Here is a 15,899-nt window from a genome sequence, read left to right as displayed (position 1 = left end):
TTTAATGACTTTGAGGAAAATATTAAACTATTACACAATCAATGACTATAAAATCCTATGATCTTACGATTTTTATTTACTTTGAAGGCGGATATTTCCCTGACCCCTTTGCATGACTCATGACAGGGGTGCCTCATTTACCCAGCCCACAGCTTTCAACTCCTCATGCATGGGAGGGAGTGTGAGAGAGAATGAGGCAGGAGCTGGAATGCAAGAACACTGGAACCAGCCAGCTGCTTCAGCACTGGCAGGAGCGAACTCCACTCACTCAGACCCTCTGTGCCCCACCCCTTATGTAGTGGAGCAGGCAGTTGAATGGGTGCAGGAGCTGGGGCGAGTGCTTTTGGGTGCCAGCAGGAGCAAACTCTGTGCAGATCCCCCTTCAGTTTCTGGCAGTGGGCAGGAGATGCCCACGGCCCTTGAAGCCCCAGAGGGCATGTTACAGCATTCTTTTAGCTCTGCCATCCATGAATGGCTTATGTGTTAATAGCTCTCATGGGCCCTTTTGTATCTGCACTGGTGGGTCCCAAGCCTTTGTCTGGCGTCCAGGAGAAACGAGGTCCTATGAACTAATTGAAAAATAATAAATGTGGGAGACTTTATTGCTGATGAAAATGGCTCTTAGCGGGAAGAGGAACTGAAAAGGAGATGGGGCAGGAAGGTAATCTTCCCCTGAAGTCTGGTGGCTTCCAGGCAAATTCTTGTCTGAAGTTATGTCATCAAGCTGTCCCTCTGAAGTCAAGCTGCTTCTCTCTTATGTCCAGCCATAGTCTCCATCATCCAGCTGCTGCTTCTCTCTGCTGGCTGAGTCTGGGGTCTTTATAGGCCCAGGATGGTGGGGTGGGGGTAGGGTGGGCCATAGGTAGTTTAGGAAAAGGCAACATTCGAGTAGAAAAACAGGGATAGAAGTTCTGACTTTGGGCCGTGGGTTCAGGATTTTCAGTGTGAGGGTGTGGTTTTGCCAGGGAACCTGCCCTTCTCTGCCTACAATTTCTCTGCCTCCTGTCCCTATCAATTTAATTCTATGCCACAAGCTGACCTACTACTGCCTGTTAGAGCTTCTCATGTTTGTTGTTGTTGTTATTTAGTTTGGCTATAGTCTTCAAAAATATAATTACTCAAAAATTATTCTTGATAATGTTTGAAATATTCAATCGAGGCATGCTCCAAAAGGTATAAAAAATGTGATTTTGCTAAGAAGAGGATTCCAAAAAAGAAAACAAAGCAAAACTAAACAAAAAACAGATACTGTGTTAGTCAATGGTACTCTCAAAGAGTATATTTGGGACTCCATTTAGCAAGTATACGTTAAGATTTTACTTTTAAGCTCCCTGGGGTTTGGTGGAACTATGCAAATGATTCTGGCCAATGAGATTTGTGCACAATGATATGTGTCATTATTAGGAAGGACATTCACATGCTGCCTTCAGAGCTCCCTTTTTTATCACTGGCATGGCAACTGGGAATATTTGAGAAGGGGGCTGGTCCATAAGCCTGTTGCTCTGTGTGATTACAAGAAGCAGATTTCCCTGATGACTCATGATTGTTTATGTAGTATAAGAAACAGAAGCACTTTGTAACTTTGTAGCAATTGTGGTTTTGTTCTTGCAGCATAACCTGGATTATTCTGATTTATGTCCCATATTTGATACCACCCTCCCCCCTCAGAAAAAGAGTGATAAGAAAGACAATTAGTGGCTGACCATAAATATATGAAACTGTATAAAAGGTAGTACATTTATTAAGAAAAAAAATAGTTTCAAGACACCATTCCATAAAAGCAGTTAACTAACCGGTTTATCCACTTTTAGCCTTTAAATCCCTGTGGTAACATCTGTACCTCAGAGGCTTTCCTGATGGCCCAATTCCATCATATCAAGTTATTTCCTCCAAGTTATAATAACCAAGTTGTAATTGTCCTCTTATTTTCTATTTTCCCATTGCTACTGCAATATCTAGATGGGCAAGTGCCATTTCTGCTTATCCATGTGTGTGTTCCAGTGTCTAACAAGTTCCTAGTGTTGTGGGACTTTTTATTTCAGCTAAAGACGCAGTTCCTTGTCATGTGGCCACAAAAAAATTAGGCTCATAGACGATTTGAATAGTGAATAAGGCACAGTTTTATTGGGTGAAAAGGGAAAAAAACAGGAAACAGGGACCCTTATAAAGCCAGAGTCCTTGCTTGTGTGCTTCCGCTTTGCGGTTTGAATCCCAGGTTCCACACAGGAAGAGGAGGGGCCAGGCTCCTCCCCATTGCAAAAGGTGTGAACGTCTGTGGCCCCCAGCGGTGGGCATTCCTCCCAGTGCAAAGGCCAGCTGGAGTTTTGCCAGGGAGCCATTTCAACCTGGCTGTCTCACTAACACGTAATACATTCTTCGTGTGTATGTGTGTGTGTGCGCGTGCGCACGTGCAATTGATTTCTATATTGTCAATGGGGGCATTTACCTCATAACTGCAGAGCTGGGTAGCTGTGTTAAAAGCTGTATGACCCTGCAAGGCCTAAAATATTTGTTATCTGACTTTTTTACAGAAATGGTTAACTGACCTCAGCTCTAAACAATCTGAAACAAGACAAGTAAGAAGGATGAGCTAAAACAAATTCTTCAGGGAAGGCTGTGAGTTAAAGACTGGGAAACCAAATAAAAACACCATGTTTAAAAATCTAGACATGGATGTGAATCTTCAATTCAGTAAAAGGGGCAGCATGAAATGTGATCAGAGCAAAAAAGACAGAAGACATGTCCAATATAATTGCCTTAATTTGTTCTGAAGAAACGAATCCATGGTGGGTAGATAAGGAAGGATGAAGGATGATTTAAGGGAAAGAAGTGTTTGAAAATGATAGTTTTCTCTTTCTGGGGATGAAAGCAAAAAGAAATAAACACCTTCCATATTAATTATCCTTTTGATACCTATAATATATACCTTCTGTCTCCTAGACTCAATATCATTGAATCATTGATCCTTATTATTTCCCCTTTGTTCTAACAAACACATGGTGTGTGTGTGTGGGAGTGTGTGTGTGTGTGTGAGAGAGAGAGAAAGAGAGAATGAAATGTTACAAACATACAGTGTTCCTTTTGTTTTAATATTGATAATGCCTCATGTTTGCTCTCATAAATTAACATTTCCACCTTTACTTACTTGACAGGAAGTACAAGTAACAATAGCAATATGACAAGAGAAGATGGAGGCAGACATGTGCTGACAAGGAAGACAGGGGTGGAAAGGTTTATAATTCATCAAAATATGCACACTCTTTCTACTGTATAAGACATGCTAAGACCACCTGTTTGAGTTATGCAAGTTAACAGCTTTCCAGAAGTATAGTTTTACAAATGCTGTATAACATTTTCCTAGCCCTTTAGAAATGATGAGTTAGAAATCTTAAAAATTATTTTTATTTTTATATAAGTAGTAAGCTTTCTGTGAATTTGCTAATTTGAAGGATTTTGCTAAATTCCAGCACAGACTATGATAAATTGCAGTTTTTGCCATTACAACAACCTAATACAGTACAGATATGTATTAAAACACCAAATTATAACCCACATACATGTTACAAAGATATAGTGTACCTTCTTGTAATGTAATTACATGTGTCAATTGAAAAAAATATTTTTAATAAAGAAAGAATTATGTTTAGGTGCCAGTATAGAATTAAGACACAAAGAAAAGATTAAACAATATTAATAGAGCTTGGGGTAAGGAACGAAAGAATATACTGAACGATTCAGTCAAGTTTCTTTAAAGAAGTACAAATCCAGTTTCTGGGACTCTCATTGTGTTCACAATCTTCTGTTCTGTTGAGCTGTTAGAGTTGGTTCCTAAACTATTCAGAATTTTTCTGTACAAACATATTATGTGCATCCACTTAAAGTTGTGTATAAATGAACCTAGTAACTCCAACATAATTGAAAATTTTGAGTTTATATTCAGTTTCCCACACTTAAGGGAGGGAGGAGAAGTCTCTATTGACTAGAAAAGTTCAAATCACTGTTCTCTAAGGCTATATTGAGTAAGAAGTTCAATTGCTCTTCTCTACATTTCCCAAAGATACAGCTTAGTGATTTTCTAATCCGAGATGTATATAAGACAAGAGTGATCATTATCAAACTGTTTTACACATCTATTTTGAACTCTCAATATGTTCAGAGGAGAAACTGTAAATTATGTTTATTTTAACATTAAGAAGGTTTAATGTCTAAACCATCAATCCAAATGCCTTCAGTTTTGCTAGGAATGCTTCAATAACAAAATTTGAAAGAAAAGTCTGGGAGAACATAACTAAACTGTGATATCAAACCATGTTTCTTACTATACGGATAAATAGAAACGCTTTAATCAATTTGCAACTTGAGGTAGCTGTGAGGTGTTTCCCCCCCCCCCCCAATACTTGGAATCATGTCAAATTGGTTTGGAAGACATTCAGACATTCTGAAAACCTTCTCCCAAAACATTATTGGAAAACATAAGTTGGTTTAATTTGTGTTTTAAATATGTCGAATGCTAATAGGAACTTAGAGCCTCCCTCTGCTTGTGAGTAAAACTAATTCCAAAGAATCGCATGTTTATCCAAAAGATGTATGCAATTTGGCAATATTGCTTATATTATTTCTTTATGTAAAACTCATGGAAATATTGGTTCAGAAAAGTGACAGATCGGTGTTTATCAAAAACATATCTAATATTCAGTATGCCTAATAATCATTATCAGAAAACTACTAAGTATGATGATGCTTTAAAGCATAAAACATAACATTTTCATTTCCTTTAAGTGATAGAAAATATAAAGGGCAGATGCAACCAATGTTTGAATAAATACTTACCCAAGAAAGGATTTTAAATATTTGTATTCTCTTTGCCTTAGTTCAGGCTGCTATATCAAAATATCACAGATTGGGTAGCATATAAACAACAGAAATGTATTTCTCATATTTCTAGAAGCTGGGAAGTCCAAGATCAAAGCACCAGTAGATTCAGTGCTTGGGAGAACTCCCTTCCTGAGTTATAGATAGTGGCCTCTATGTGTCCTCATATAGTAGAAGGACCAAGAAAGCTCTCACAGGTCTCCTTTTTTAAGGTTATTAATCCCATTTATGAAGGCAGAATCTTCATGACCTAATCGCCTCCCAAATACCCCACCTGCCAATACTATTACACTGGAGTTCAGGTCAACATATGAATTTTGAAGGAACACAAACTTTCAGTACATAGCACTCTTACTGTGAAGCAAAAAAACAAAACACACAAAAAAAGAAAAATGCATTTAAGAGAGGGGAAAATAGAAGATGTGGGTAGCAAAGGTAAGGTGATGTTTTTTTGACGTCCAACCTTTGAAAAATTTGAACTGAGTGAAATCAAAAGAATTGTATCGAAAACTGCTCAATCTCAAAACTCAATCCTACCTGCTAGGAAGATTTGGCACAGTGTAGGTCAGGGGATTGATTCAGGTCAGAGTAGATAGGTTCCGGCGGGGGGAGGTCCCCCAATAGGAGGAGAGTGCTATTAAAAGCCCTGGATTTCACTTAAACTTTATAACCCTTCATTCTGGGGAGAAGGGAAGGAGGAACTTTTTATGCCCAAGAAGGTGATTTCTTTCCATAAGGAATTCAAAGCAAAGATTACCCAATGTTGTTTTTTGTTTGTTTCTGTTTTTGTTCCTGTTGCTTATCAGAAGAAGCTTCAGAAACGAAGGAAGACAGCAGCAAAGTTCTTAGATTTCAGACACTGTACGATTCAGATTGAATTTTGCTTTTATTTACACCCTCAATATTAATTGAGGGTGTATTAGGTTTTGCATATAATGATAATGAGAGTAGGAAGAAGACTATGAAGTTACCATATTTAAGAAGTTTCTATTTTACAACTTTAATTTCTGTTTACTAATCATTTATTTTAACCATTACCTTATTTTTCATTTGCTATAATGTAATTTGAAATGAGAGATTTAAAACACTCATGTCAACATTATATTTAATTATTTGAATGGAAATGAAATTCCTCATTTCCATCTAGAAGGAGAACAAAATTTAAAAGCAGAAAATATTGTCCCCTTTTACAAAAACAATATGACATATTCATGTAAAACTTATGAATATAAACTGGTGAGGTGGCTATGTTAATTAGCTTGATCAACTCTATCTATAGTGTATACATAGATCAAAACATAATATTGTATCTCATAAATATATACAATTATTATTTGTCAATTAAAAATAAAGTTATGACTATAAGCAATATAGTTTAAAAATCTTCACTACCATATATTGGTAATGGAATTTTAATTGATTTTTAACACATAAAATTTGAACACAGAGGAAAAAAAAGAATGAGAGGGTCAATTATTATGATATGATTCTCTCAGTTGGAACTGAAAACATTTATTTAAAGAGCCACTAAACAATATCATCCTTGTCAATCAATATATGACGACAGTTCTATTGGCATCAATACACTTAGTACTGAAAGTGTGCCTATAATGTACATAGTTAATTTACACTAGCGGTTAGCCCTCTGACTTATTAATGTACAGAACATCTCCTTAGTGATTAAAATCAGTGGGTGTATGAACAAATGGATTAGGAAAGTACATTTTTATATAGATGAAAGTGTATGGTTAAAGGCAAATTTTTATAGTTTCAGTTGAAAGTCTTAAGGAACAATTCTTTTTCCTAGTAAGTAAATTTGAACCGGTAAGAAGCCCAGAGCTACAAACATACATTATGTTGCTTCAGTGACCTCTATATGATGATAAATTCTTTGTACCTTTGTGTCTTTTTCTTTGAAACTCCTTGAAATCTTCTAGTAAATTGTTCCAAAATAAAATAAGGCTATGTGGTAGAAAGCTAAAATATTGCCTGTTTTAGTTTCTCACCTCTAACATAAAAAACATTTTATGTGACCTTTTATTGTCTCCCATAGGAACCATGGACCCAAATTCAGTGTTGCTTTTAAAATATGGTTAGATAGTATAGCATGGAAATATTCAAATGCCATGCAAAATATGCTGCAAATATTTTGAAATAAATATGTTTTTCCTTATGATTGTAAATTCATATAGTAGCTTCATTAGGCAGCACTATTTTTTTTTCTTTTGAGACAGTCTCACTCTTGTCACCTAGGCTGTTATTACAATGGCGCGATCTTGGCTCACAGCAACCTCCACCTCCGGGTTCAAGCAATTATCCTGTCTCACCCTCCTGAGTAGCTGGAATTACAGGCCCACCACCATGCCCAGCTAATTTTTGTATTTTTAGTAGAGACAGAGTTTCACCATGTTGGCCAGGCTGGTCTCGAACTCTTCACTTCAGGGAATCCACCTGCCTCGGCCTCCCAAAGTGCTGGGATTACAGACGTGAGCCACCGCATCAGGCCAGGCAGCACTTATTTTTTTAAACGTCTAACATTGGGCTAGCTACTGAATGATTTATACTAATACATTGAAATTTTGAACACCCTTTGTGTTAAGGATTTTTTATTGCTTTTCTAACTATTGTCCTTGTTTCTCTGCTGAATATCACATGGCAATTGAATTTATTTGAAGGTATATTTTATCCAATTTTAAAAATCTGTAGAAAATGACTTACACTAAGTATTGTTACTTTCTAAATATAATAAAACTGGAATGATTGTAATTGTGTTTTAATGTACAATCTATAATTCTGTTTTAACACCAACAGATGCAAGAGATATGATTTTGTTGACTCAAAAAATGGGGCTCGGCCAGATGCAGTGGGTCATGCCTGTAATCCTAACAATTTGGGAGGCCGAGGAGGGCAGATTGCCTGAGCTCAGGAGTTTGAGACCAGCCTGGGCAACGCAGTGAAACCCCGTGTCTACTAAAATTTTAAAAATAAATAAATAAAATTAGCTGGGTGTGGCAGCTGGCATTTGTAGTCCCAGCTACTTGGAAGGCTGAGGCAGGAGAATCATTTGAACCCAGGAGGCAGAAGTTGCAGTGAGCTGAGATCACGCCACTGCATTCCAGCCTGGGCAACAGAGCAAGACTCTGTCTTCCAAAAAAAATTAAAAAAAAAAAAAAACGGGTTCAGTGCTTAGAGCTTCAACAAATACAATGAAGGATCAAATAAATTATCTTTCTATCCACCGGTAACCTATTCCCTAAAAGGAAATATCAGACACATATACATATATTTGAATTTGTTAGATATTTATAAATTCAAATCAAACTATATTAACATTATTTACAGTAAATCAGAAAACAAAAAAAATTTCTAGTAAATATTTCCAGTAATGAAGTAAAGATTTAGGAAGAAGGTTGTATTTTACACTAATCAACGAGAGACAGGTAAGGATGGACAAACGAAACATGGTGAAGAGATAGAATTATTTCAGTCAAGTAATAGAAAGAAGGGGGCCAGAAATGACAAGATTCAAATAAGACTCCAGATTTCAATAAGCCACACAATGTACTGGACAGAAGTCAAAACTGAGCAGGATAGGAAGTCAGGCTAAAGATCACTGTATAAAGCCAAGCTTTTGAAGGGTGCTATCTTTAGTGGATGATCATTAACAACAGTAAAACTAAACACAAGAAAACAACAGTCACCAACACCATGCAGAAGGATACACACCTGTGTTGGTCTTGGCTCTAGGTAGAAGGGACAAGCACAGTGAAAAAGAATAAAAAAGAAAAAGGTATCTCCTGAGGTTTATGTTCTATAATTGCCTACTTTGCAGTTAGAATTCTTAGTACTTATGTCACTTAATAATTACAAGTCTATTTCGAAGTCTATAATAGCTATGAATTATTTCCCCAATTATCTGCCAGGAAAAATTTTTAAAAACCGTTCCTAAAGACATACTTGAAAATGAGGTCACATAACCTTCCTCAAACAAATTCTCAAGGTACAGGATATTACAGTTTTTAAAAAACTGCAGAACATATGATGAATGATAATTAGCAGAAACTACAAATAAAGAATAAAATTAACAGAAAATCCTATTGAATTTATCAGGTACCATTTGGAAAAGAAGAACGCATAGTGTATTTGAAAAAACGAAATAAAGAAGTGAGAACACAATAAAGAAAGATAGATTATCAAAATTGATCAGACTGATTCTAAAAAGAAACAGAAAGAATTACCAAAAATAAAATATGTCATAATTAGTGGATTTATAAGGCATTTAGACAAGGTTGAAAGGGGATTTAGTACACTGTAAGGTACCTTTAATAGAACAATCTAGAATGCACTACGAATGAACAAATATTTAAAAATAAAAGTAAATTTAAGAGACAAAGACAGTAGAATGAAGATTCTAATTTGATTCCTAGGAGGGGAGAGAGAGAAAATTTTGGCAAACGAATATTAGAAGAGAAAATCACTTAAATTTTTCCATGTTAAGAAAGGATACAAATCTTAGGATTCATAAAGCTCAATAAGATCACTCCCAATAAGATATATCATATTAAACCTGAAAACGCTGAAGAACTAAGATGTAAGTAATTTATAGCTGACTTCTCAGTAATAGTGATTGAAAGCCAGAAAAATAAGAAAAATATTTTCCAAGAGCTAAAGGGAAAAAATTATCCTAAAAATGTAAATACAGTAAAATTAACTTTCAAAAGTAGAAGCAAATGAAAGTATTTACAGATGAACTGAAACTGAGAAAATTCACTATCAACAAACTCTCTTTAAGAGACTTTAACTCATATGTAGATTTACACACACATGTATAGAAGATATATATATATCTTATTAGTTCTGTTTCTCTAGAGAATCCTGAATAATACAGATTTTGGTACCAGGTGTGACTCTAGAGGAACAGAATATTAAGGATGGAGTTCTTTTGTTGGTTTGGGGATTTCTGGAGTTGACTCCTTAATATGATTAGACCGAAAAATGCAAAAGACTCTACTTCTAATAGTGTGAAGAACACTGATAGTCCTTGGTATGACCTGTTTAAACAGTTATGCAAAATAAGTGAATTTGACACTCCTGTTTCACTGCTTTTTTTTTTCTTTATTTTTGTCTGACTGTGTTGATTCAAAGGAATGGTCTTTGAGATCTGAAATTCTTTCTTCAGGTTGGACTAGTGTGTTGTTAATGCTTACAACTGTATTTTTAATTTCCTGTAGTAAATTTTTGAATTCCAGACATTCAGTGTTTTCCTTTCTTAAAATGGCTGAGAGAGAGAGAGAGAGTTTATTAACAGGTATGAACTCACGTGATCACAAGGTTCCACAAGAGGCCATCTGCAAGCTGAGGAGCAAGGAAGCCAGTCTGAGTCACAAAGCTGAAAAACTTGGAGTCCTATGTTTGAGGACAGGAAGCATCCAGTATGGGAAAAAGATGTAGGCTGAGAGTCTAAGCTAGTCTAGTCTTTTCACATTTCTCTGCCTGCTTTATATTCTGGTCCCACTGGCAGCTGACTAGATGGTACCCACCCAGATTAAGGGTGGATCTGTCTTTCCCAGCTCACCGACTCAAATGTTCATCTCCTTTGGCAGCACCCTCACAGATACACCCAGGATCAATACTTGGCATCCTTCAATCCAATCAAGTTGACACTCAGTATTAGCCATCGCAATTACCATTATATAGTTCTTTCATCCTTTAACACCCAAGTTAAATATTTCTTTCAACTTTTTTTCTAGATTAAAGGATTACATGTGCAGGTTTGTTACAATGGTGTATTGTGTGATGTTGAAGTGTGGGATACAATTAAACCCATCACTTAGGTAGTAAGAATAGCATGCAATAGGTATTTTTTCAACATTTCCCCTGCCTCCTCCTGGAGTCCCCAGTGTCTATTGTTCCCATCTTTATGTCCATGTGTACCCAATGATTAGCTCCCACTTACAGGTGAGAACATGTGGTATTTGGTTTTCTGTTTCTTTGTTAGTTTGTTTAGAATAATGGCCTCCAGCTCCATCCATGTTGCTGCACTAGATATGATATCATATTTTAAAATGGTTGCATAGTATTCCTTGTTACATGTGTACTACATTTTCTTTATTGAATCCACCATTGATCAGCACCTAGGTTGATTCTATGTCCTTGCTATTGCAAATAGTACTGTGATGAACACATGGATACATGTGGGTCTTTTTGATAGAATGATTTACTTTCCTTTGGGTACATACTCAGTAATAAGATTTGCTGTTTTGAATGGTAGTTCTACTTTTAGCTCCTTGAGAAATCCCCAAACTGTTTTTTCGCAGTGGCTAAACTAATTCACATTCCCTCCAGCGGTCTATAGGCATTTCCTTTTTTCTGCAGCCCTGTCAAATTTGTTTTTATCATTATTATTTGCATAGAAGGCGAAATAGCCAGATATGCGATTGTATACTGATTCATGGACTATAGCCAATGGTTTGGCTGGATGGTCAGGAACTTAGAAGCAGCATGATTGGAAAATTGGTGACAAAGAAATTTGGGGAAGAGGTATGTGGATGGACTTCTCTGAGTGGTCAAAAACTGTGAAGAAATTTGTATCCCATGTGAGTACTCACCAATGGATGACCTCAGCAGAGGAGCATTTTAATAATCTGGTGGACAGGATGACCCTTTCTGTGGACACCACTCAGCCTCTTTCCCTAGCCACTCCTATCATCACCCAGTGGGCTCATGAACAAAGTGGCCATGGTGGCAGGGAGGGAGGTTATGCATGGGCTCAGCAACATGAACTTCCACTCATCAAGGCTGATCTGGCTATGACCCCAATTTGCCAGCAGCAGAGACCAACACTGAGCCCTCAATATGGCTCCATTTCTCGGGGTGATTGGCCAGCTAACTGGTGGCAGATTGATTATATTGGACCTCTTCCATCATGGAAAGGGCAGAGATTTATCCTCACTGGAATAGACACTTACTCTGGGTATGGGTTTGCCTATCCTGCATGCAATGCTTCTGCCAAGACTACCCTTTGTGGACTTATCCACCATCCTGGTATTCCATACAGCATTGCCTCTGACCAAGGCACTCACTTTACAACTAAAGAAGTGTGGCAGTGGACTCATGCACATGGAATTTGCCAGTCTTACCATGTTCCCCATCATCCTGAAGCAGTTGAATTGATGTTCATGCCATTAACTAGTCTTACCATGTTCCACACTATCCTGAATCAGTTGGATAGATAGAATGATGGAATGGCCTTTTAAAGTCAAAATTATAATGACAACTAGGTGACAATACTTTGCAGGGCTGAGGCAAAGTTCTCCAGATGCTCTGAATCAGCATCCAATATATGGTACTGTTTCTGCCATACCCAGAAATCAAGGAGTGCAAGTGGAAGTGGCACCACTCACCATCACCCGTAGTGATCCACTAGCAAAATTTTTGCTTCCTGTTCCTGCAAGATTACTTTCTGCTTGCCTAGAGGTCTTAGTTCTAGAAGGAGGAACACTACCACCAGGAGACGAAACAACGATTCCACTAAACTGGAAGTGAAGATTGGCACCTGGACACTTTGGGTTCCTTCTACTGTTAAGTCAATAGGCTAAGAAGGGAGGTACAGTGTTGGCTAGGGTAATTGATCTGGAGTCTCAAGATGAAATCAGGCTACTACTCCACAACGGAGGTAAAGAAGAGTCAGCATGGAGTACAGGCGATCCATTAGGGTGTCTTTTAGTATTACATGCCCTGTGCTTAAGATCAATGGGAAACTACAACAGCCCAATCCAGGCAAGACTACAAATGACCCAGACCCTTCAGGAATGAAGATTTGGGTCACTACCAGAAAAAATTTAAAAACTAAAAAAAAAAAAAAAAAAAAAAAAAAAAAAAAAAAACCAAGACTTTCTGAGGTGCTTACTGAAGGCAAAGGGAATACAAAAGTAGTTGTCAATACCAGCTATGACCACATGACCAGTTGCAGAAACGAGGAGTGTTATTGTCATGAATACTTCCTCCTTCTTTTGTTAAAAAGATGTTTGTGCATGTATACACTGTACTAAGGAAATGCATGTATACACTGTAAAAAGAAAAAATTTCCTTTTTCCTTTATGTTGTAACATAAGATTTAGTGACTTCATATCAGCATTGAAGTATTGCTAACTTTATGTAATAGTATTTGGGTTGGGGATTGGTTTATTTCCAGTTGTATGAAGGATAGTTGTATCATGTCAGGGATAATTATGACCTTATTATTGTTTTTATTTGAAGATTATGTATGATCTCAAGAGATGTGTATGGGTTTAAGTTAACAAAGGGTGGACTTGTGATGGTTAATACTGAGTGTCAACTTGATTGGATTGAAGGATGCCAAGTATTGATCCTGGGTGTGTCTGTGAGGGTATTGCCAAAGGAGATTAACATTTGAGTCAGTGGGCTAGGAAAGGCAGATCCACCCTTAATCTGGGTGGCCACTATCTAATCAGTTGCCAGTGGGACCACAATATAAAGCTGGCAGGAAAACATGAAAATATTAGACTGGCTTAGCCTCCCAGCCTACATCTTTTTCCTGTGCTGGATGCCTCCTACCCTCAAACATAGGACTCCAAGTTTTTCAGCTTTGTTACTCAGACTGATTTCCTTGTTCCTCAGCTTGCAGATGGCCCATTGTGGGACCTTGTGATTGTATAAGTTAATACTCCCTAATAAACTCCATAATATTTTATATACATAATATATATAATTATTATATATAATATATAATATGTTGTGTATATATATATATCCTATTAGTTCTGTTTCTCTAGAGAAGCCTAGTACAGTAATTCTCAAACATCATTGTTTAATCTCAATGAAATGTAATCAAATCTAATGTTTTTAAGATTAAATATCAATTTTTTTGTACTTTTTTCTAAAAAAGCAGCTTATAAGGAAGGACTCATTGGTTTGCTTAGACTACCAAAACAAAGAAACACAGGTTGAGTGGCTTCAAAACAATAATGTATTTCCTTACAATTTTGGAAGCTAGAAATCTGACATCCAAGTGTCACAATATATATTTTTTTTAATCTTCTCTCATTGGCTTGTACATGACTGTCTTCTCCCTTTATCTTTACATGTTCTTTCTTCTGTCTGTGTCTGTATCAAAATCTCCTCTTCTTAAAGGATACTAGTCATATCAGGTTAAGGTTCATCCTAATAACATAATTTTAAAATACTTACCTCTTTTCTGTAATATTATTACCATAATAATATTAGCAGGAAATCTACTCTCTTAGTTTTAACAAACGATACAATACATTTATAGGCAAAACGCTGTACAACAAATTGTTAGACTTATTCATCTTGCATAACTGAACCTTCATATGTGTTGATCAGCAATTCCCTGTCTCCTTCTCCTCTTGTCCATGGCAATTACAATTCTATTTGCTTCCATGAATTTGTCTATTTAGATAACTCATATAAGTGGAAGCATGCAGTATTTGTCTTTCTGTGATACTTATTTCACTTAGCATACTCTTCTCAAGGTTTATCCATATTAGTGTTAACGATAGAATTAGAGGCAAATAATATTCCATTGTATGTATATAACAGTTTTTTATACACTTATTTATTGATGAACATTTAGATTGTTTTGACCTTTAGCTATTGTAAATAATCCTGCAGTGAATATGAGAGTGCTAACTTCTCTGCCACATCCCTTTTTCAATTGTTTTGGATAAATTCCCAGAATTGAGTATGCTGGGTCATATGGTAATTCTATATATTTTCTGGTCTCTTCTTACTGTTTTCCATTGTGGCTGCCCCATTTTGCATTCCTCCATCAGCATACAAAAGTTCTAATTCACCCACAACCTTGCCAATACTTGTTATCTTTTATTGTTGTTTTAATACTGGTCATTGTAACAGATATTAAGCTCATATCTCATTGTGGTTTTGATTTATGTCTCCCTGATGATTAGTGATGTTGAACATCTTTTTTTATATACCTATGTTTTCTCTGGAGAAATGTCTACTCAAATGAAGCCAACCACAGACCCCCTTTCCAAGCTGCAGACCCAACTGGAGGAGGGAGAACAGTCTCCACTGGGAATAAATTTTGAAGCTTGGGTTCATTAACTGAACCTGTACATATCAATTGCATTTTTAAATTGGGTTATGTGCTTTTTTGGTATTGAGTTGTAGCAGTTTCTTATATTTTGTGAATCAATCCATTATCAGATAAATGGTTTAGAAACATTTCCTTCTATTCTGTAAGTTGCCAATTCACTCTATTGACAACTTCCTTTTCTGTTCAGCTTTTCAGTTTGATGTATTCTCACTGTCTATTTCTGCTTTTCTTGGCCTGTGATTCTGGTATCTGTATTAGTCCATACTCATGCTGCTAATAAAGATGCACCTGAAACGGATAATTAATAATAAGGAAAGAGGTTTACTTGACATACAGTTCCAGATGGCTGGTGAGGCCTCAAGAAACTTACAGTCATGGTGGAAAGGAAGGAAAACACAGCCTTTGCCTGTTACCAAGTTCCGAAGCTGCTTCCACTCTACTGGTACCAACTTACAGTATTAGTCCATTTTTATGCTGCTGATAAAGACATACCTGAGACAGAAGAAAAAGAGGTTTAATTGGACTTACAATTTCACATGGCTGGGAAGACCTCAGAATGGTGGTGGGAGGTAAAAGGCACTTTCTTACGTGGTGGTGGCAAGAGAAAATGATGAAGATGCAAAAGCAGAAACCCTTGATCAACAGATTTCATAAAACTTATTCACTACCACGAGAACAGTATGGGGGAAACTGCCCCCATGATTCAAATTATCTTCCACCAGGTCCCTCCCACAACACGTGGGAATTATGGGAGTACAATTCAAGATGAGATTTGGGTGCAGACACAGAGACAAACCATATCAAATAGAAGATAGGTTAAACATGGCATACTCACAAATGGCATCCTATAAAAAGTGTGTGAAATATTTCCATGTGTTCATGTTGATGAAGCTGCAAGATTTTTTGTGATAAAAACAAAAACTGTACA

This window comes from Theropithecus gelada, chromosome 12 (assembly GCF_003255815.1).
Source record: "Theropithecus gelada isolate Dixy chromosome 12, Tgel_1.0, whole genome shotgun sequence".
In the NCBI taxonomy this organism is placed as follows: domain Eukaryota; kingdom Metazoa; phylum Chordata; class Mammalia; order Primates; family Cercopithecidae; genus Theropithecus; species Theropithecus gelada.
Note: the sequence above shows the minus strand (reverse complement) of the source record.